Source organism: Bombina bombina, chromosome 7, assembly GCF_027579735.1.
Source record: "Bombina bombina isolate aBomBom1 chromosome 7, aBomBom1.pri, whole genome shotgun sequence".
NCBI lineage: Eukaryota > Metazoa > Chordata > Amphibia > Anura > Bombinatoridae > Bombina > Bombina bombina.
The window spans coordinates 92313582-92336064 of NC_069505.1; the positions used below are offsets into that span (position 1 = coordinate 92313582).

At 38.6% G+C, this 22483-nt stretch overlaps 1 long non-coding RNA gene across 1 annotated transcript in view; it reads right to left on the bottom strand.

Moving 5' to 3' along the window:
* Window positions 1–997: 997 nt before the first annotated feature.
* LOC128635768 (uncharacterized) overlaps window positions 998–22483 on the bottom strand; it is a 93807-nt gene continuing 72321 nt past the window's right edge. Inside the window, exons 2-3 of the long non-coding RNA XR_008398581.1 lie at window positions 9901–10022; window positions 998–1213 (exon numbers count right to left, since the gene is read on the bottom strand). This is a non-coding gene — a long non-coding RNA (uncharacterized LOC128635768). The remainder of the gene's footprint in view (window positions 1214–9900; window positions 10023–22483) is intronic.

Consider the following 22483-nt stretch of genomic DNA (forward strand, 5'->3'; position numbering starts at 1 on the left):
AAATAAAACATTCCCCTGCTGTATCACATCCATATAAGCATGTTGTATAAACAGAAATAAAACACTCCCCTGCTGTATCACATCCATATAAGTATGTTGTATAAACAGAAATAAAACATTCCCCTGCTGTATCACATCCATATAAGCATGCTGTATAAACAGAAATAAAACACTTACCTGGTGTATCACATCCATATAAGCATTTAATTATACATAATAAAACAACTTTGCATTATACTTTGATGTAATGGTTTGTGCAAAAGTTTTCCAGTTGCCAAATTTCACCACCATTTTCCTTATTTGGAAAAGCCAATTCTGATGTACGTCATGTGACAGTCACTCTTGTCACATCATACTGTCCTTGTTTTATGTATGTTATCACATAGTCCATGCTAAAGCTAATTAGAAAGATATACAGACTATTGTCAATCATTTGATGTCTGAAGCATTACCAATTCTCAGCATAGTAAAAACCCATAATATAAAAAAACAGGAAACCCATAATTTTCTTTCATAATTCAAATAGAGCATACAATTATAAACAACTTTCCTGTTTACGTATATTATATAATTTGCTTCATTCTCTTGATATCCTTTGTTGAAGAAGCAGCTATGCACTACTGGGAGCTAGTAAATGCATTAGGTGAGCCAATAACATTAAGCATACATATGCAGCCACCAATCAGCAGCTACTGGGCCTACTTAGGTATCATTTTCAACAAAGGATACCAAGAGAACAAAATAAATTAGAAAATAGAAATAAATTGGAAAACAAATTAAACACACACTCTATCTGAATCATAAAAGACAAAGAAAAAAGTATATTGCAAAGTTGCATATCTAAACATTTTATATTGCCATCTCAATGTGTTACCTCACTTTAAAGCACATAAACTCTTTACTTATGCCAGAGCATCAGTTTACAAAATGAAGGTGCAAATGTATTTGATAAGGTTTTAGATAAATCACTTCTAGAGGAAGACAATGAAGAAAGCTGTTTACATAGTTCAGGTGAGGAAAATGAAACATTTATTCAGGAACTCAAAGAAAAAATCAAAACTGCAGTGTCAGTAAAGGCCCTTCTATCAGCACTTTTTGTATAGGTTCCGCAGAAATTGTACACTTCAGCCACATCATTGTCCATCAATCGTTGCAGCATATTACACAAAAATGTGTTCATATCCTTTCCTTCTGCACTCCTGAGGACTCTTACCTGAAAATTAAATAAGTCAAATACAGTTAATGCTAGGTATCAATGTTTATATATCAGTAAAGTATAACACAACAATTTTCCTCTCAAAATAATAGCTATAACCTGCATTACGTTGCCTTCAGAACAATAGTGTTTTTAGTTTCAGTGCACTTTACAAGCTTAGACTATGAAAAGAAAAGCATGTCTATTACTGAAGACATATTCTGTCAAGGTATGCCCGCATAATGCCACCAATATTGTAGTATGTGTAAATAATATATGTGTAAAGAACCTAGGATTATAAAGATAAAGAAGTAAGTCTTTTGGTCCATAAGAGATTCCAGAATCTGACCAATTATGTCCAAAAGATGCACATTAGTTCTGACAGTAGCCTACTGTGATAACCAAAAGTTATCTAATAGTGTGATAATTAGAATATGAAAAATAAAGATTTTGTTGCTCTTTTCTTAAAATAAGCAAGAGAAAATGATTTATTAAACTTACTTATTTAAGGTGAGTCATTAATTTTGTAATTGATTGAATAATATGAAACTTCACTAAGATACGAATATATAAATATTCAGGAAAGATTTTGAGTAACTGAGATTTAAGTTCAGAGTATGTCATATGTGTTACAAAATAATGCAACAGTTAATGCTGATTAAAGCAGATTAAGCAAAGCAAAGGTTTAGACTGCTTGATAAAGTAAAGGTAATTTCTTCACGCACTCACACTTTCACGCAATAAAATATATACACAGTCCAGACATACTAGCTTGAATCCCAAACCGCAGTATACTGAGTCAGATGAAAATCACAATAAAGGTTATAGATAACTCCAATAACAAACAATGGTGTTTAAGGTTTAACCTTTATGAATGAATAAATTGTAGCGTGGAGAGCGGTACTTATCTTAACAGTAGCGGTGGAAAGAAGCGTGGAGAGCGGTAATGCCTTTTAGAAATAAAGGCTGAGAGGTAAGTTGCAGCTCTTAGGTTCAGCGTCTGTTTGGTGTGAGCGCGACTTCGGCGTGGTGAAAGAAGTTCCGATTGGCGGATGAATCCGGAAGATGATCCCGGTCTGAAAAGAGGTAACTGTAGATACCCAGCGGGTATCGAAGGCGAAGTAAAAGACCTGAAGGTTAAAGTAACAATAGCACAATGTGGTAGTAGCTCCACAGAGGAGCAAGGAGAAGTGATAAACAGCTTAAATTTTCAGGCCCTGATTGAGGGGTAAGCACTTCCTTAAATAGGAAGGAAGTGCTTATGCAGGTTCAGATTTAAAGGGATATCACACCTACCTAAAGAGGATAAAGCTGAATTGGAGAACTTACCAGTTTGTTTGTTGTAGATTTTCTTCTTTTAAAACTATCATCACATTTTCAAAGTCCGCTAATTACTTGCTGCACAGAAGAATGAACATGACTGTGTGATGAGAGTAGGAGTGTGACGTTAACAAATGGGGGCGTGACCTATAGCCGTTATTGTCTATGTCGCAGTTACTGATGTAGTCTGATGTGTTGTGCAGTCTGTAAACTTCTATGTTCTGCAATAAAATAGAGTTGTACCTTCTATGCTGTATCCTGCATCTCATGACATGGTGTCAGAAGTACTTGCCTGCTCTTCTGTTTCCTGATTAATGACGATGTCGAAGTTTACCCCACATGAGCCTTTTGATTTCTCTCAGCCTGCAGCTTGGCCCACATGGCAACAGCGGTTTCAACACTTCAGGATTGCTTCCAAGCTAGACAAGGAGAATGGTTAAGTACAAGTTATTTCTCTTTTATACTCTATGGGGAAGAATGTGGAACTGGTGTTTAATGCCTTTGCATTCCAAGAAGGGGAAGAGTTTGACTTTGCAATAGTCATGAACAAACTCAGTGCTCACTTTGTACCCAAACGTAATGTGATTTATGAGAGGGCTTGTTTCCATAAATGTGCTCAGCGTGTGGGAGAATCTGTGGAGTCATTTGTGTGCAGCCTGTATGAACTAACTGAATTCTGTGAGAATAGTTATAGGAATTGCAGATGCTGAGCTACAGTTGGAGGCTGAATTAACGTTAGATGGGACTATTAGGATGGCCCGCCAGAGTGAACTGGTGAAAAAGCAAAGTGCTGACATGAGGTCTGAGAGTATTGTGGATGAAGTGCAGCAGTTCAGGAGAGCTGCAAGTGAAAGGCACAGTGTGAGCGGTAGACCAAGGGCAACAGATAGGCCCAGAAGCGGATGGGTGCAGCAGGCTCGATGCACGCGGTTTAACCATACCCATGATCAGAATGTTATATGCCCCGGCTAAAGATAAAAGATGTAGAAAGTGTAACCGAATGGGCAATTTTTAAGTGGTGTGCAAAACTGAGTCCATTAATGAGATGCAGGTGGATAGTAACCAGGAGGCTCAAGAAGTGTTTTTTGTAGGGTCTGTTGTTGAACAGTCCAGTTCAGATGAAGATTGGCTGGTTACCCTTACTGTACTGGGAGCCAAGGTTGCCTTCAAGATTGACACAGAAGCAGACATCACTGTTATGACCCTACAGCATTCATAAAACTGCCTCAACAGCCTCACCTGGTGAAAGTTACAACGAAAGTTCATAGTCCTAGTGGCCGCATCGATTGTGCAGGGACATTTCTTGCCAGCTGCGAGTACAAGCAGAGGAAATTCACCATTTAGGTACATGTAATTCAAGAACAGTGTGTTAACAACCTATTGAGCAGGAAAGCAGCCTGTGGTTTGGGCCTTGTCGCCAGAGTAAATGAGATTACGGAAGTCATGTTTGGTGAATTGGGCCTTCTAAATTGCAACCCAGTCTGAATATCATTTAAAGTTGATGCAGTCCCATACAGCATTACTACTCCTCGTAGAATTCCATTACCACTCATGTCTCACGTGTAGAAGGAACTTCTGAGTATGAAAAATATGGGAGTTATTGAAGAGGTTGTCGAAGCAACTTACTGGTGTGCCCCCATTGTGCCCGTTGCAAAGAAGAACGGAAAGGTACGCATCTGCATAGAATTGAAACGGCTGAATGAGGCAGTGAAGAGAGAGAGAGATATGTGCTGCCGACGCTTGAAGACATACCCTTGAAACTGGCTGGTGCAAAGTTCTTCTCTACACTGGATGCTTCCAGCGGCTTCTAGCAGATCCCCCTAGACCCAAAGTGCAGCAAACTGATTACCTTCATTACACCGGTAGGTTGGTTTTGCTTCTGTAGACTCCCCTTTGGGATATCCTCTGCTCCTGAAATCTTTAAAAGAGAGATTAATTCCTTCTTATGGGATGATGAGAGCACGGCAGTAGTCATGGATGACATAGTGTATGGGTCTACACTGGAATAACAAGATCAGCAATTGAGCGGTGTGCTGCAGACCATTAGAGAGTCTGGGCTGAAATTAAATAATTAAATGCAATTTTGGAAAATCTTAATTATGTTATTTTGGGCATATCATCAATGGAGATGGAATCAAACCGGACTCTGATAAAACCCTTGCTATTGAACAGATAAAGATGTACACAAGCTGAGAAAGATATTGGGCCTTGTGAATTATGTGGGCCAAAATATCAGAGTTAAACTGGATGATAAAAAACATGAAAGACGACTGCTGCTATAATAGGGTGCTCTCCAGAACCAAGGTCTTATGTAGTCCTTACTTAAGGAGGGACAGTCACACATCGAAATAGAAGACATCTTCAGCAAGTACCTGAGAGTTTGGGACTGAATGCCTCAGAGCCACAGCCGGTGGGATCCCCTGTTTTAAGAGGGGTGCCTTCCCCTCAGCAAGATCACAGCGGAGATACTTCATTGCATCCAGCAGACTATCAAGAGTCTAGATGAACCCAAATTACCTTGCTAAATAAAAAACAATAAAAGCTGAGAACAGACACTTTAACTTCACCACCACTTATAACCATGACAAGGGAGGAATAGGTAGACATTTGCAACAAAAATGGGACCTAATCTCTACTGATCCACAACTTCCATTTGGGGGTCTGGACCCTCCTAGGGTTGGATACAAAAGGGGCCCGAGTCTACGTGACTGACTAATGAAGGCTGATCCAAGCCACTGCTATACAAAATGTAACTGGCTAAGCACCGGCAAGAAGGGATGCTACTGGTGCCCAAGCTGTACGACATGACATGGTATGATACCAGGATCTACTTTCACACACCCACATACCAATCAACAGTTCAAGATTGTGCGATGTTCTATGTTGGTAAAACTTCTGACTACATCAGAGCCAGAATTGCAAATCACAGATTGGCTATTAGGATGGCTATTAAGAAGAAACAACATGAACAACCTGTAGCCAGACATTTCACAGAATTTGGCCACACTGTCTCAGATCTTTGCTTTATATTGATTGACCATGTGCCTCCACTGAGTAGAGGGGGGGGGTAGAAATTAAATACTCCTATAGCTGGAAGCCAGGTGGATTTTCAGATTAAACACCTTACATCCACATGGACTCAATATGGCCATTGACTGGCATTGCTATATTTAATAGTATGAGTTCATCAGTCTGCGGAGTAACATTAAATGAAAAAAAATGTTTTAAAGAATTTTCAGTACAGAAGAATAAACAAGACATTCAATATATACATTGCAGCTCAATGACATTTTCTTCAATAAGGCAAGCAATGAAAAACAGTTACCATATATTGCAGAGAAATATTTTTTTAAAGACAATTGCTTTTGTATAAATGTAAGGCTAATATAGAGTGGTCTTGAACTCTCTAGATGACAATAACAGTAAATTTTAACAACATTAAGCCTAAAGATAATGAGACATGATGGGACTTGACGTCGTCACCATACTCTCTTAGAGAATTATAAAGATCTTGGATTCAGAAGAGGTGAGAAAGAAGAGTAAAGGAGGCAGGAAAAGGAGAAGAAGAGGAGGGAAAAGGGGGGGGGACTAGGGAAAAAGTGCCCCCAGACCCAGACGCACCAGCAAAGTGTCCAGTAATAATGATGGCCAGCAGGGAGACCCATGAACCTACAGAGATATATAGGATCTCTGACCATTGAGAACCGGTAATAACTCAGTCTTTGTTAAGTGGTGTCATGCATACTCCAGTAAAACCAGACTTTATGAAAGGCCTCCTGGTTATTTAGCAATATTGCTGCCTGTGCCGACATGTTGTAGAAGTGTCTAATTTTGCTTAAAATTTCCTCCCAGTGGGGAGCCCCCTCCTTCCAATGATGTGATATACATATACTTGTGGCTGTGCATAACATTTTGATAAACTGATTAGTATCTTTGTTAAATTGCCTTAAACGTACATTTAATAAAGCTTGGTTCATAGATAGCTGGATGGGGCTATCCAAGATCTTGCTTAAAAAAAGTGATAATTTATTCCAAACTATCTCACAGCCCCTATAACAGAGTTTGGAACTCTGTCTAGAAGTGTGTGACATGATGATTGGGGTGAGATACCATCTGAAATTAGTTTTAAGGCAGTTCTCCACCATGTCCGCACTTACTAGGCCTTTACTTGCATTGTATAATATGTTATTCCAGATAGGAATGTCAAAATCTGAATTGAGATTGGCTTCCCATTTGAGATGTATGTTTGTTTTCGTGGCTTGTGTGGAAGACTGAATCAACTGGTATAGTTGTGTGATAGAATTTCTTGGTCTGGAGGGGGAACTGCAAATGTTTTCCATAGTAGTGGAAAGAGAAGGCAGGTAGTTGTGTATTGCTGAAGATAACTGAAGGTATAAGAACCAGGGCAGTTTTATATATGTCAGTAGTTTGTTTTTGTCAACTAAGTCTGCAATCCTATATAAGTCTCTATTTTCCCATTTTTGTATGGCCGGAATCTGATCCGATGGAATTATTAGTTTTAGGGGAGTCTTGAGTGATCTGTTAGGGAGAAGTTTGAGAGATGAAACAAGTGTGGACCAAGTTTTTTACATGTAATCTGTAATTGCAAATTTACCAATTTTTTGGGTTTGGGCTCTTTGTGTTTGAGCCAGCCTAGCTGCTTGAAAGTATTGTCTAAGATTTGGTGCGCCCACCCCTCCCAATTGCCTGTGTCTCATGAGTATGTTTTTGAGTATCCTGTCTTTTTTTGTACTTCTTATAAAGATATTTAGACTGGATTGAAGGTTGTCTAAATCACAATTCGGAATGCCTATAGGCAGGGTCCAAAATAAGTATAAAATCTTCAGTAGCACAGTCATTCTGATCGCGGATAGACATCCAAACCAAGAAAATCTCAGTTTGCTCCATTTAATGAGGTCATGTTTGATTACTTTGTATAATGGGGGGTAGTTTGCCTGATATAATTCTGATGAATGTTTTGTGACATTAATCCCTAAGTATTTGAGGTGGTCTTTTACCCTATTAAACTCAAAGTTTAGGTCTATCAGTTTTTTTGCGTGGTCTGGTATGGCTAATGACATGGCTTCACATTTTTCAAGGTTCACTTTATAACCAGAGATAGTGGAGAAGTTTCTAAGGGTATTATATAGGTTTGGTAGTGATATTAGAGGTTTAGTTAGGGAGAAGAGAATGTCGTCCGCTAAAAGGGTAAGTTTATATTCTGATTGACCTATTCTGATTCCCGTGATGTCAGGGGAGTTCCTGATGTGTTGTGCCAGGGGCTCTATGCATATAGTGAAAAGAAGAGGGGATAGAGGACACCCCTGCCTTGTTCCGTTTAGAACCGGGAATCTTTCTGATTGATGACCCATTGGCCTTACACACGTGGTAGGGTATGAGTATATACTCTGGATTGCTCTGATAAACGGTCCCCTAAAGCCCATGGAATGGAGTACGGCCAGCATATATTCCTAGTCAACCCTGTCAAACGCCTTCTCTGCGTCAAGAGCTAACAACAGAGAGGGCGTTTTAGAAGTGCGCAAATAGTCTATTAGGGAAATCATTCTTCTAATATTGTCTGGGGCTTCCCTGTTTTTGATGAAGCCTACCTGATCTGGGTGAATTCATTTAGGGAGAAGATGTTTTAACCGGTTGGCTAAAATTTTAGTGAAGATTTTTAAATCTTGGTTGATGAGGGAGATTGGCCTATACTTTTGACATAGGGACTTATCTTTACCTGGTTTGGGGAGAACTATAATTTCTGTGTCTAGGAGTTCTGATAGGATAGTATGGCCTTGGAGTATGTGATTACTAAGTTTAACTAGATGTGGTATGAGGAGGGATTTAAATAGTTTATAGTAGTCACCTGAGAAGCCATCTGGGTCCGCTGCTTTACCTGGTTTCAGATCTTGAATAACTCTTTGTACTTCGTTTGCAGTGACCTCAGAGTTGAGAGATTCCATGTCTTGCTGGTCAATGTGAGGCAGGGTGGCATCCTCCAGAAACTTGTTCAGGAGACTTAAAGTGTGTTCTGATTTGAACACTTTATTGCTGTCATACAAAGAGCTATAGTATTTAGCAAAGGTATCTACAATTACTTTTGTGTGGGAGGTTATTTCGCCTGCATTTGTGCGTAAGGAGGGAATAGATATGTCTTTGATCCTGTCTCTAATTTTATTCGCTAGGTAACGGTCAGATTTGTTTGCATAAATATAATATTTGGTTTGTAGCCGTAGCCCGGCTCTAAGTGATTGATCGTTTAGTATATTTTCTAATTTTTGGCGGTTATCCTGCAACAATTTATAAACTTTGGTAGAGTTTGTAAGTCTATGTTGTCTTTCTAGTGCAGCTATCTCTTTTTGTAATGTATGAAATGATTTTTGAGATTCACATTTTAATTTCAATTTCAATTTAATCAGGAGGCCCCTCACCACTGGCTTGTGTGCAGCCCAGATCTGGTTCGGATTATCAATCGATTCTGTGTTAATGTTCCAGAATTCCATTAGTTGTTGAAAAATGTGATATTTGTGTAAAGGGTTTTTATGATAGTAGGATCGTATGTCCAACTTCTTGTATTATTTGGGGGGATAAGTCCTACTAATTTAGTCACTATTATGGAATGGTCTGACCACACACAAGGGTGAATGGAAGAGGACTCCAAATTGGAGATCAAAATTTGGCTCAGAAATATGTAGTCAAACTTAAAATATTTTCGATGTGCTGCGGAATAAAAAGTATGATCCGAAGTGACCCCATATAGCGCATACCTGGAATCTAGTACATTGTGACCTTCCAGAGTGCTGGAGATAGATTTAATTATTCTGTAATTTCTAATTTGTGATTGTGTGGGTTGGGGTTGTGGTTGGGAAGTTTGTGAATAAAGGGAGACGTTGAAATCTCCTGCTAAAATTACTCTAGCTGAGTGCCAGTTGGTGAGGAGGTGAGAGATTTTATGAATGGATTGGTCCTGTTTTTCATTTGGGGCATAAATATTACAGAAAATCATTTCCACTTCATTGATAAGGCCCTTAATAATTAGATATCTACCTTCTTTGTCTATTAGAGATTCAGTGTAAGTAAAATTTAGGGAGGAGTGGAATAGAATGGATACCCCCCTCTTTTTTTTGTCTGTGGTAGAGTGAAAATGTATGGGGTAGTGTTTCGACCAGTATTTAGGGTTATGATTGGACTCAAAGTGTGTTTCTTGTAGGAATCGTGTGTATTGGGTTAAGGCTTTCCTGCGTTTTATATCAGAATTTAGACCTCTCACATTGTGAGAGAGTAAAACTAAGTTAGTTGGGGCCATTAGTGTGTGACACAGGAAATAGTCTGATTATTTGTAGCTAGGACTAAAGTTGAGGTGTAGAGTGTTTGTGAAAGCTTACCAGTTGCAGTTAACAATATTGATCCCTGGGAATGAACCTTTGTTCGTTGGTTCACTGGGTGCGTCCATGATCCACTTGGGGAAGGCATAGTGAGAGAGAGAGGGAATAGATAGGAAGGGGAGCTGTAAGATAGAAAAAGTGAAATTGTTAGAAAGAAAACAAAGTAAGAGAAAATAAAAAAATATGAACATATTTAGGTTCCTGAAGTAGCATCTACTAGTTCTGGGGGAACCAATGGAACTAAGGAGTTGCCAACTAACTCCATGCTTAAAGCCTAAGGGGTAAGTGAAAATAAGATGTAGTGCTAATGATGTTGTACCATATTAACTAATAACTCATCTCCCGTAATAAAGTGAACAACAATAACTATTTGTGAACTTCAGATCTGCAACATTTAAATATGGCTTCTGCACTATAAAATATATAACATGTAAGTAGACATTTACTTATGTAAGATCCCACGCTATTTAAAGTCTAGGGGGTAAGTCAAAATAAGGAGCAATGCTAATGGTATTGTTCCCCTACTAAAATGAACAACTTTAACTACTTGTGAACTTCAAAACTGCAACATTGAAATATAACTTCTGCCTTATAAAACAGAAGAGATTACAATAAATGTTTTCTTGTGTGGGTTCCCACACTAAATCCGTCTGCCATTGGAGGAATCCATGGTCTCTGAAGGTATCTGGCGACCTATAAGGAAAGGAAAGAAACAGCGGAAAAAAAAACAAGGTAGACTCAGAGTCCCTCAATAAGAGTCCTTCATTTGTTTTTCTGACGTCTTCTCGGGGCTCTGGCCCATTGTGACTTCTGAGACTTGAGTTTCAAAGGTTGAGTTCTTAAGGTCTCCTCCATTTGGGGATTCTCCTGCATATTTGGAGTTTCCAGGTCCAAAACTGCACAGATGTCTGGTATACCATTAGTGTCTCTGATTGTAAAGGATTTATTGCCCTTGGAGATATGTAAAGCGAAGGGGTAACCCCATCTGTATTTGATGTCATGTTTTTGAAGAAGGGAGGTGAGAGGACGTAGAGCCCCCTCCATTGGAGTGTCCTAGTGCTCAGATCTTGATAAAAGTGAACTACGCTACCCTGAAATTTAAAGGTTGGTTGTTTTGCTGCCTCTCTGAGGATCTTATCCTTCTCTGGAAATCTCAGGAATGCCACTATAACATCTCGTGGTGGATTGCTAGCTTTGGGTTTGGGTTTTAGAGCTCTGTGAGCTCTCTCAATCTTGATTTCTGTGGACTGATCCCCCCCTGTTATGGCACAGAATAATTGATATAAGTAGGATGGCAGTTCATCTGACATTACCGATTCAGGGATACCTTTAAGGCGAATGTTACTTTGCCGGCTTCTGTTTTCCATATCCTCGATCTTGTCCAATAGATCCGATACCTCGTGCTGTTGTTCGGAGACTTGCTGGACAGTCATTTCAACATCCTCCACTAAGGTGTCTCTATTTTCTTCCAGTGTTTCCACTCTGGAACCAAGATCTGTGATTTCTTGTTTGATGTCATTTAGACTTGCTGTCATGGAGGTGTGCATGGAATCCATTTTCTCCCAGATTTTGTTAAAACTATTTGTGATATCCTGTTTGGAAACAAGTAGATGTAGATCTGCTTTAGTTAGCGGGGTGGTGTCCATAGAAGAGTCCTATGTAATAGACGTTGGTATGCCTGTGTCCCCCATATCTTTTATCGCCCTGAGAGGGTTTGAAATAGGAATTGACAGATGCAGATTTCCCTGGTTTGTCTGATTTGTTTGGTTTCTTAGAGGCCATTTTGTTGTTTTGAGATAACTAGTCTCTGGGTATGGCACTGCTTCCCAACCAAGCGTGCCCCCTGAGTGGTAGATGAGATTTTATTACACCAATAACCAGTAGGTGGCATGGTTGTATAAGGAGAACAAACTCCCAAAAAATAAATTTATAAATTCAGTTTTAATGTGGAAAAAAAATGTCCCAGCTTGCAAGGCAGAGTTTTATCAAAGATAAAAGTTCCTTCTTATAAAAAGAGAAGTCGGTGGTAGGAGTGTTAAAATATAGTCACCGCTGGAGCAGTAGAAAATAATATAATCACCCACAATAATAGGCAAGTCATATTGCTCATAGAGAGGGTGGGTGGATGTCTGGATGCAATTCCCTACTAGTTAAAAGCTGGTAAATTGTTGCCTCCTGAGGCTATAATCTCTTATTAGCTAACTATTGTTGTCCATTACAGTGGCTGTACACTGAATTCAACTATAAGGTCCTTAAAGATATGGATACTAGGTGTGGCTTAACTCTCCACCATCCTATATTGGTCTTCTGAGGATAAGGACAACTTTGTTAATGGGTAAGACCCTTTTGATGAGTGGCATTATAACAGATCTCAGGGTGCCTGATTGTCACTTATAAGTGTGGTTCAATGATCTTAAACACAGTGAGACCTACACTATATACACAGGCAAGTGTATATAGTGGCAAACCACTTTTTCAAAAAATCTTGAACTCTAGTTATGGATAATACTATCATATCAATACTGCATATGTGGGACACTATGATCATTTGTATCTGTTGATATAATAAAATAATGTTTTTATACAACCTAAGCCCCTGATTGCCAATTATACAGGTAGACCAATGATATATTGTTGAGGTCTGCTGATCTGACATAGGGTATCTAATGTCTTCCAGTATTATTGTTATGTTATCTAGTCTCTGTCTTGCCAGTGTGTAATAAGCTTTTTTCTTTATGTATGAAATGGTCTTATGACATCAGAAATACAGTAGACATTTGAATAATATGCTTATTTATATTCTGTATACCATATATTTTATTTTGACCAATGTATTCAATTGATAGTCCATACCTATATTGTGTGCACCAATTTAATTTAGGTTAAAATGTAGTGTATCACTATTCACAGGGAGCTTAATTTTTAAGCACATTTGATCAAAGGACCGCCTTCTATTATTGATTGACACATAAAATATGCCTTTATGAATTGAGAGATCCTGTAATATATGCACATACGGACATTAGGTATTTTAATGTGATAATGTGTATGGTTGATGACAATCCAGTGACACCTGTTTTTAACTTTTTGCCCAAGGTGCACAAGTCTTTGGTAGAGATTAAAGGTAGACCTATCATCAGCGGAATAGCTTCTCTCTTTGAGCCTCTCTCCCAGTAGCTTGATGAGATTTTGCAGCCAATAGTTAAAGGGTTGACTAGTTATCTAAAAGACACTAAGCAATTGTTGGTGGAAATGGAGAGCTTTGTTTGGAAGGAGGGATATAGCTGGCTAACCATTGATGTTGCCTCGCTATATTCCTCCATCCCTCATGAGAAAGGCCTAGAGGCCTTGAGTTTTTGTCTACAAAGGTTCACTAATTTCAATCATGACTTCTGCAGATACATTTTGAGAGTAACTCAATTTTTGCTTACCCGCAATGCATTTGTATTTGAAGATGTTCATTACCTCCAAAGGTGTGGGACAGCTATGGGGGCCAAGCATTGGAAATCTAAAATACTGTACTATAGAAGATATATAGATGACCTTCTGGTCGTCTGGAAAGGCACCCAGGCAGAAGCCACTAGCTTTGTGCACATATTAAATGACAATGAGGCAGGAATTAAGTTCACATTTGAATTTAGTGGATTAAGTATTCATTTTCTGGATGTCACATTACAAGGCACATAGATAGGAAATGTTAATGCTAAAGTTTACAGGAAGTTCATCACAGGAAACACTCTCCTCCACGCCAAGAGTAATCACCCCAAAAGGGTATTCAAATCAGTCCTCAAGGGACAATTCATCAGACTCAGAAGAAATTGTACAACTGATGAGGAATTTGAAAAACAATCTCTTGAGCTGGAGGAGAGATTCTGTGAAGGGGCTATAGAAAAAGTGAGGTGAAGTCGTATAGAGAAAGCATCTTGGGTATTGAAAGAAAAGTATTCCTTAAGTCTAGAAATAAAGGAAATAGACAGATTAAGAGTTTTGAAGGTGTATCTTTTATTACACAATACAGCAGCCAATACCACCAAGTCTGTAACATTATAAGGAAACATTTCAATCTATTAAAAGCAGATGACAGCCTGGTGGATATAGTGGTAAAGGGTTGCAGATATGCATTTAGGAGAGGAACAAGCATTGGAACTATACTAGCTCCAACACAGTTAAAGAAAAAAAACATGGAAGGGTCATCTTGGCTTAGATTTAAAGGGACATATAAGTGCAGCTATGCGCAATGCATAGCATGAGAATACTTACAGCAAGGGGAAGGCTTTACTAGCACTGTCACTGGAGAGTCATTTAGCCACTTTACATGTCTAAATTGTAGGACAGGTTATGTAGTCTATTTACTGACCTGTACAGAGTACAGAATTCAATATACAGGTCTCACAACAAGGGAGACTCGTGAAAGAATTAGGGAGCATGTCTCCAATATAAAAGCTGGTAAACTCACGACACCATTAGTCCAACATTTTAGGTTGGCACATAATAAAAGTGTCAACACTTTTAGATGGACAATTATAGAACAGGTTAAGTGCAAAAAAAGAGGAGGTGACAGAGATACAGATATAAGATTTTGTTACAATTTTATTATATTTGTATTATTTCTTGTACATTAGTTTTAAACACCTGTTTTATGTATTTTTATATATACATTTTTTTGTATTCATTATGAGCCATTTTTATATATGATAAGGGTCTCTTTATACTATTGGGATCTCACAAGCAATAAGCCATTACTTCATACATACTTAACCATTGGCTATTCAATAGATCCAGCCACTTGCTACCCTTAGAATCTATAGCCTCTGATGAAGTGCAATTGCAAAATGTGTCAGCATTACTGTTTGTAACCTTTTTTTCTGATGAATTGGCACGGGAAATAAACTATCTACTGAGCAAGCAGTGGAATTTAGTGTCCTTTTTTGAATATTTGCTTAAAAGAGCAGTAGAGATCACCGCAATAATGCTATACCCATTAACCATAACCTGTGGCTCTCATCAATATTCCAACACGCTTAACAATAACTCCTGACAGCTGCGACCTACCACAAGTGATCTACACTCTGATGAAGCAGGTAATCTCGGTATCAGAGAGGAGGGTTGTACGCCCACCGCGTCGAAGGAGCACCTGGCTGGAGAGCGAGGACACCCCTTGAGGCGTATACCGGAGGGTTTACTTACCTGCTGGGATTAATCCTTGACTCTGCCCTTGAAACTCACCCTTGTACTAGGGATTTGCAGCAAAGGACAAGAACACTATTTGAGGCAGATACCAGCGAGTTCACTCACCTCCTGGGACAGATCCTTAATCCTGCCTTTGAACTCATCTCTGCATCTAGATCCTGCAGCAGAGGTTTGTGTAGCGTATATATACCATTTGGAAATATGATATTTGAGAGCCTGACATATACAAAAGGATAAAGCACTTTAGCATTGAGCCAATGCCACAGATACAACATTGCCTGTTATTGTTCTTAAGAACTACCTTCATCTGGTCGGCTTAAAGGTTAAAGGAAACCTTAACACCTGTTAAAATTCCTTAAAACTAACTTCTACTAAATAATTTAAAACAACTAATCATAAATTTCTATGCTGGCTGTTCCGCTTACTACAAACAGTTCAAATAGAGTGATTTAAATTACAATGTTAATCCAGAGATTGGGTCTGCTATGTGTGCCGCCATATTGTACACACAGCAGTCACATGATGCGCACAGCATTTTATTCTGTTATGTATGTTTGCTTAGAGAAAATACTCACTGTGATGCAGAGCATGTGCTGCAGTGTGTTGAGAAAGATATACTCTGTGCAAATGCATCAGTTTTGAACATACTATTGTAAATAAAAGGGCAAGTGTAGATACATGATACTATAAGCTCCTACAACTAATAATAGGAACAAAGCAAGAATCAGGTCTGCCCAAGTGCCTATCTGTGCCATAATTAGCTTTGTAAAACATGGAATTTACAAAATAAAGCATTGTACATAAACAAAATAAATTTTACTTTACATGTGCAACTTACTATCGCCTAGATTTAGAGTTCTGCGTTAGCCATCAAAAGCAGCGTTAAGGGGTCCTAACGCTGCTTTTTACCGCCCGCTGGTATTTAGAGTCAGTCAGGAAAGGGTCTAATGCTCACTTTCAAGCCGCTACTTTCCCATACTGCAGATCCCCTTACGCCAATTGCGTATCCTATCTTTTCAATGGGATCTTCCTAATGCCGGTATTTAGAGTCTTGGCTGAAGTGAGCGTTAGAACTCTAACGACAAGACTCCAGCTGCAGAAAAAAGTCAGGAGTTAAGAGCTTTATGGGCTAACGCCGGTTTATAAAGCTCTTAACTACTGTGCTCTAAAGTACACTAACATCCATAAACTACCTATGTACCCCTAAACCGAGGCCCCCCCACATCGCCGCCACTATAATAAAATTTTTTAACCCCTAATCTGCCGACCGGACACCGCCGCCACCTACATTATACCTATGTACCCCTAATCTGCTGCCCCTAACACCGCCGACACCTACATAATATTTATTAACCCCCAATCTGCCCCCCCCAACGTCGCTGCTACCTTACCTACACTTATTAACCCCTAATCTGCTGACCGGACCTCGCCGCCACTATAATAAATGTATAAACCCCTAAACCGCCTCACTCCCGCCTCGCAAACCCTATAATAAATAGTATTAACCCCTAATCTGCCCTCCCTAACATTGGCGACACCTAACTTCAAGTATTAACCCCTAATCTGCCGACCGGACCTCACCACTACTATAATAAATGTATTAACCCCTAAAGCTAAGTCTAACCCTTACACCCCCCTAAGTTAAATATAATTTAAATCTAACGAAATAAATTATTTCTTATTAAATAAATTAATCCTATTTAAAGCTAAATACTTACCTGTAAAATAAACCCTAATATAGCTACAATATAACAAATAATTATATTGTAGCTATTTTAGGATTTATATTTATTTTACAGGCAACTTTGTATTTATTTTAACTAGGTACAATAGCTATTAAATAGTTATTTACTATTTAATAGCTACCAAGTTAAAATAATTACAAAATTACATGTAAAATAAATCCTAACCTAAGTTACAATTAAACCTAACACTACACTATCAATAAATTAATTAAATAAACTACCTACAATTACCTACAATTAAATCAACTAAAGTAAATTAAAAAAAAAAAAAAACTAAATTACAAAAAAATAAAAAAGATTACCAGAATTTTAAACTAATTACACCTACTCTAAGCCCCATAAAAAAATAACAAAGCCCCCAAAAATAAAAAAAATGCCCTACCCTATTCTAAAATAAAAAGTTAACAGCTCTATTACCTTACCAACCCTTAAAAGGGCTTTTTGCGGGGCATGCCCCAAAGAAATCAGCACTTTTGCCTGTAAAAAAAAAATACAATACCCCCCCCCCAACATTACAACCCGCCACCCACATACCCCTAATCTAACCCACCCAAACTCCCCTTAAAAAACCTAACACTAAGCCCCTGAAGATCTCCCTACCTTGTATTCACCCAGCCGGGTATCACCGATCCGTCTAGAAGAGGGTCCGAAGTCTTCATCCTATCCAGCAAGAAGAGGTCCTCCAGAGGGTCCGAAGTCTTCATCCTATCCGGCAAGAAGAGGTCCTCCAGAGGGTCCAAAGTCTTCATCCAGGCGGCATCTTCTATCTTCTTCCATCCGGAGCGGAGCGGGTCCATCTTGAAGCAGCCGACGCGGAGCCATCCTTCCTCACGGACGGACTAACGACGAATGAAGTTTCCTCTAAATGATGTCATCCAAGATGGCGTCCCTCGAATTCTGATTGGCTGATAGGATTCTATCAGCCAATCGGAATTAAGGTAGGAAAAATCTGATTGGCTGATTGAATCAGCCAATCAGATTCAAGTTGAATCCGATTGGCTGATTGGATCAGCCAATCAGATTGAGCTTGCATTCTATTGGCTGATCGGAACAGCCAATAGAATGCGAGCTCAATCTGATTGGCTGATCCAATCAGCCAATCGCATTGAACTTGAATCTGATTGGCTGATTCAATCAGCCAATCAGATTTTTCCTACCTTAATTCTGATTGGCTGATAGAATCCTATCAGTCAATCGGAATTTGAGGGACGCCATCTTGGATGACGTCATTTAAAGGAACCTTCATTCGTCGTTAGTCCATCGGTGAGGAAGGATGGCTCCGCGTCGGCTGCTTCAAGATGGACCCGCTCCGCTCCTGATGGAAGAAGATAGAAGATGCCGCCTGGATAAAGACTTTGGACCCTCTGGAGGACCTCTTCTTGCCGGATAGGATTAAGACTTCGGACCCTCTGGAGGACCTCTTCTTGCCAGATAGGATGAAGACTTCGGACCCTCTTCTGGACGGATCGTTGATACCCGGCTGGGTGAATACAAGGTAGGGAGATCTTCAGGGGCTTAGTGTTAGGTTTTTTAAGGGGGGTTTGGGTGGGTTAGATTAGGGGTATGTGGGTGGTGGGTTGTAATGTTGGGGGGGGGTATTGTATGTTTTTTTTTTACAGGCAAAAGAGCTGATTTCTTTGGGGCATGCCCCGCAAACAGCCCTTTTAAGGGCTGGTAAGGTAATAGAGCTGTTAACTTTTTATTTTAGAATAGGGTAGGGCATTTTTTTATTTTGGGGGGCTTTGCTATTTTTTTAGGGGGCTTAGATTAGGTGTAATTAGTTTAAAATTCTGGTAATCTTTTTTTATTTTTTGTAATTTAGTGGTTTTTTTTTTGTAATTTAGTGTTTGTTTGTTTTTTTTTAATTTAGTTTAGTTGATTTAATTGTAGGTAATTGTAGGTAGTTTATTTAATTAATTTATTGATAGTGTAGTGTTAGGTTTAATTGTAATTTAGGTTAGGATTTATTTTACAGGTAATTTTGTAATTATTTTAACTAGGTAGCTATTAAATAGTTAATAACTATTTAATAGCTATTGTACCTAGTTAAAATAAATACAAAGTTGCCTGGAAAATAAATATAAATCCTTAAATAGCTACAATATAATTATTATTTATATTGTAGCTATATTAGGGTTTATTTTACAGGTAAGTATTTAGCTTTAAATAGGATTAATTTATTTAATAAGAAATAATTTATTTCGTTAGATTTAAATTATATTTAATTTAGGGGGGTATTAGGGTTAGGGTTAGACTTAGCTTTAGGGGTTAATACATTTATTATAGTAGCGGTGAGGTCCGGTTGGCAGATTAGGGGTTAATACTTGAAGTTAGGTATCGGCGATGTTAGTGAGGGCCGATTAGGGGTTAATCAAATTTATTATAGGGTTTGCAAGGCGGGAATGAGGCGGTTTAGGGGTTAATACATTTATTATAGTGGCGACGAGGTCCAGTCGGAAGATTAGGAGTTAATAAGTGTAGGTAAGGTAGCAGCGACGTTGGGGGGGCAGATTAGGGGTTAATAAATATAATGTAGGTGATAACAGGGGGCAGCAGATTAGGGGTTCATAGGGATAACGTAGGTTGCGGCGGTGTCTGGAGCGGCAGATTAGGGGTTAATAATATAATCCAGGTGTCAGTGATAGCGGGGGCGGCAGATTAGGGGTTATTAAGTGTAAGGTTAGGGGTGTTAAGACTCGGGGTTCATGTTAGGGTGTTAGGTACAGACTTAGAAAGTGTTTCCCCATAGGAAACAATGGGGCTGCGTTAGGAGCTGAACGCTGCTTTCTTGCAGGTGTTAGGTTTTTTTTCAGCTCAAACTGCCCCATTGTTTCCTATGGGGGAATCGTGCACGAGCACGTTTTTCAAGCTGGCCGCTACCGTAAGCAACGCTGGTATTGAGAGGTGAAGTTGCGGTAAATTATGCTCTATGCTCCCTTTTTGGAGCCTAACGCAGCCCTTCAGAGAACTCTAAATACCAGCATTATTTAAAAGGTGCGGGGGGAAAAAAACATGCGTAGCTAACGCACCCCTTTGGCCGCAAAACTCTAAATCTAGGTGAATGTATTTTGTATGTCCATAATGTTTCCATGCAATTTCCAATTGCTCTCACAATGCAAAAAAATAAATAAATCTCATCTGAAGTAAAATACTTTTTAAAAGAAACGTTTTTAATTTATTATTTAATCTAAATTATTTTTAATCTAGTATTTATGTAATTGCACAGCAACATTGCAGCCGTACTCAATGTGTTTTTTTTTAACAGTCAGGGCTGCTTGCTGCCACTGCAGTGATTTATTTTCAGCTGTCACAAGTGTTATAAAGTAGGCAGAGGTAGAGCCTAACCGTTCTAAAACAAACAGCTATGCACGGACTTAGATCTCCCCGGCACAGCAGTTCACACTTCAGCAGTGATATCCTTTCCCTTTCCCCCGTAGCATGCACAGTGCAGAGATCAACACAAAAACAAGAGAATCTGAGAGCGAACAGGGAGCAGTAAGTGCAACAAAGTTATACTTATCACAAACTGTGCTTGGCTGGATTAAAACAGACACAAATTAATTTAAATATTTTTAAAAATATACTGAAATAGAGAAAATTGTCCAGATGAAAAATTATAACTAGCATTGTAGAATAAATAATAATAAAACAATACTGTACACCACCGTTTTTAAAACCTAGAGTGTGTATGAATGCATGGTTCCAGGCACTGGTATAATTATAAATAGCAAGCTCCGGGGAGGGACGGAGAGAGAAGAATGGAGATTATATATATTATGTTTGAAAGTGTAAACTAACCACAGAAAGTATTATATTTATATTTATCAGATTTGTTTAAAGTGTGATCCGTTTTGCACAATAAAACTTTTGACATAAGTAACAGAGTAGACACTGCAGGGCACGCTGTGCATCACAGTAAGAGAGTGCTTCTGCACTGGAGATGTATTTCCTCTAAGCATACATAACAGAATATGCCGTGCACATCACGTGACTGCTGTGTACAACGCGCGTTACAATATGGTGGCATACATGGCAGCATCTAGCACAGGATCAACATTGTGATTGAAATTAGTTTATTTGGACTGGTTGGGGTAAGCTGAACAAACCACATAGACATCCATGCTTTCTTAGGGTTTTATTTGCTAATAAATTAGTTAAAAGAAGTTTTACCAGACAGGTGTTATGGGTCCCTTTAATTTCCTCTTAATGAACTGTACATACCGATAGTTTTCCATTGGATCATGAACAAGGGACATTCTCATAACAGAAGTAACTGTTAACACTGAGTTTGATACTTTTTAGTGAACTCAGCAACATTTGTTGCATTGTATAGGCAATTCTTAGGGATGGGTGAATGTGTTTATATTCAAATTCAAATGTTAGAATGAGTGTTATTGAAGAAATTCGATTTACATAATCGAATGTTAATAAGAACGAATATTCTTAAAAATGCTATAATCTAATGCTATTTATCATTTTCAAATGTCACTTTCAAATTTGAATGTTCATAATTATATCAAATGTAACATTCGATTTATCAAATGCTATTCAGAAGTTCAATAGTTCATGTGGTAGGGAATTTAGTAAAATGATACATAATAGATACAAATATATCAGCTTGAATGTTTCCATTTCACATATTGCATAAGTCGAATATTACATTTAAAGAAAGCATTAGAAATACTATTACAAATTTATACATTTGAATTTTTCTTATTCGAATATTGCTTAATTAGAATTTTACATTTAAAGAAAGTATTAGAAATACTATTACAAGGGGGGCAGAATTCTAGTGCAGCACAGCAATATTCCTGTATCACAACAAGTTCTATAGCTAACATGTCTCCTAAAATATTAAACAAGAGGGAGAGCCACGTGAAAAACACAGCTTCCTCTACTCCCTCTGTGAATCACTTTTTCAAAACTATGGACTCAGCTCCTCTTTTGCATGAGAAACAACAATCTCCCTCACAGCGGGATATCCCGCCATCCTCAGACTCTGAAGATGAACCCAATGTGGAAGCAATTACCATACGTAGGGCACTGCTTGATACCCTGCCTTCAAAAAAGGATTTCTCAACTTCAATAGTATAGGTTAAGCAGTGCATAAAAGATGACATTTCAGAGCTTAAGAAGGAAATCACCGACATGGGACAAAGAGTAGAAAGCCTGGAAACTTGCATAGATACTGCTGCAATATCTTGTGTCTACACAGAAATAGCCAAGTGATGACATCATTCAAGAGCTAGAGAATAATCTTAATGACGTTGAGAATCGCAACAGGAGACACAACATTAGAATCAGGGGTAACCCTGAACAGATAGAATCCACAGAGTTAGACCAATACCTGCAAGGTCTCTTCAGATTTCTTAAAGATGAAGACACTTCAACTTCAGTTGAGATAGACACAGCTCATAGGGCGCTGCACCCTAAACCAATTGGAACACAACTGCCAAGAGATGTCATAGTTCGAATTACTAGCTATCAGGTCAAGGAAGAAATTTTTAAGCAAGCCTGTGCAAAGCAGCCTATCAGATATAATGAGGCCAATTTACAGATCTACGCCATTACAGATCCACGCCAACTTATCCAGCAGAACGCTGCAAAAGAGAAAAGAAATGCAGCCCCTCACTTCAATTCTACGAAAG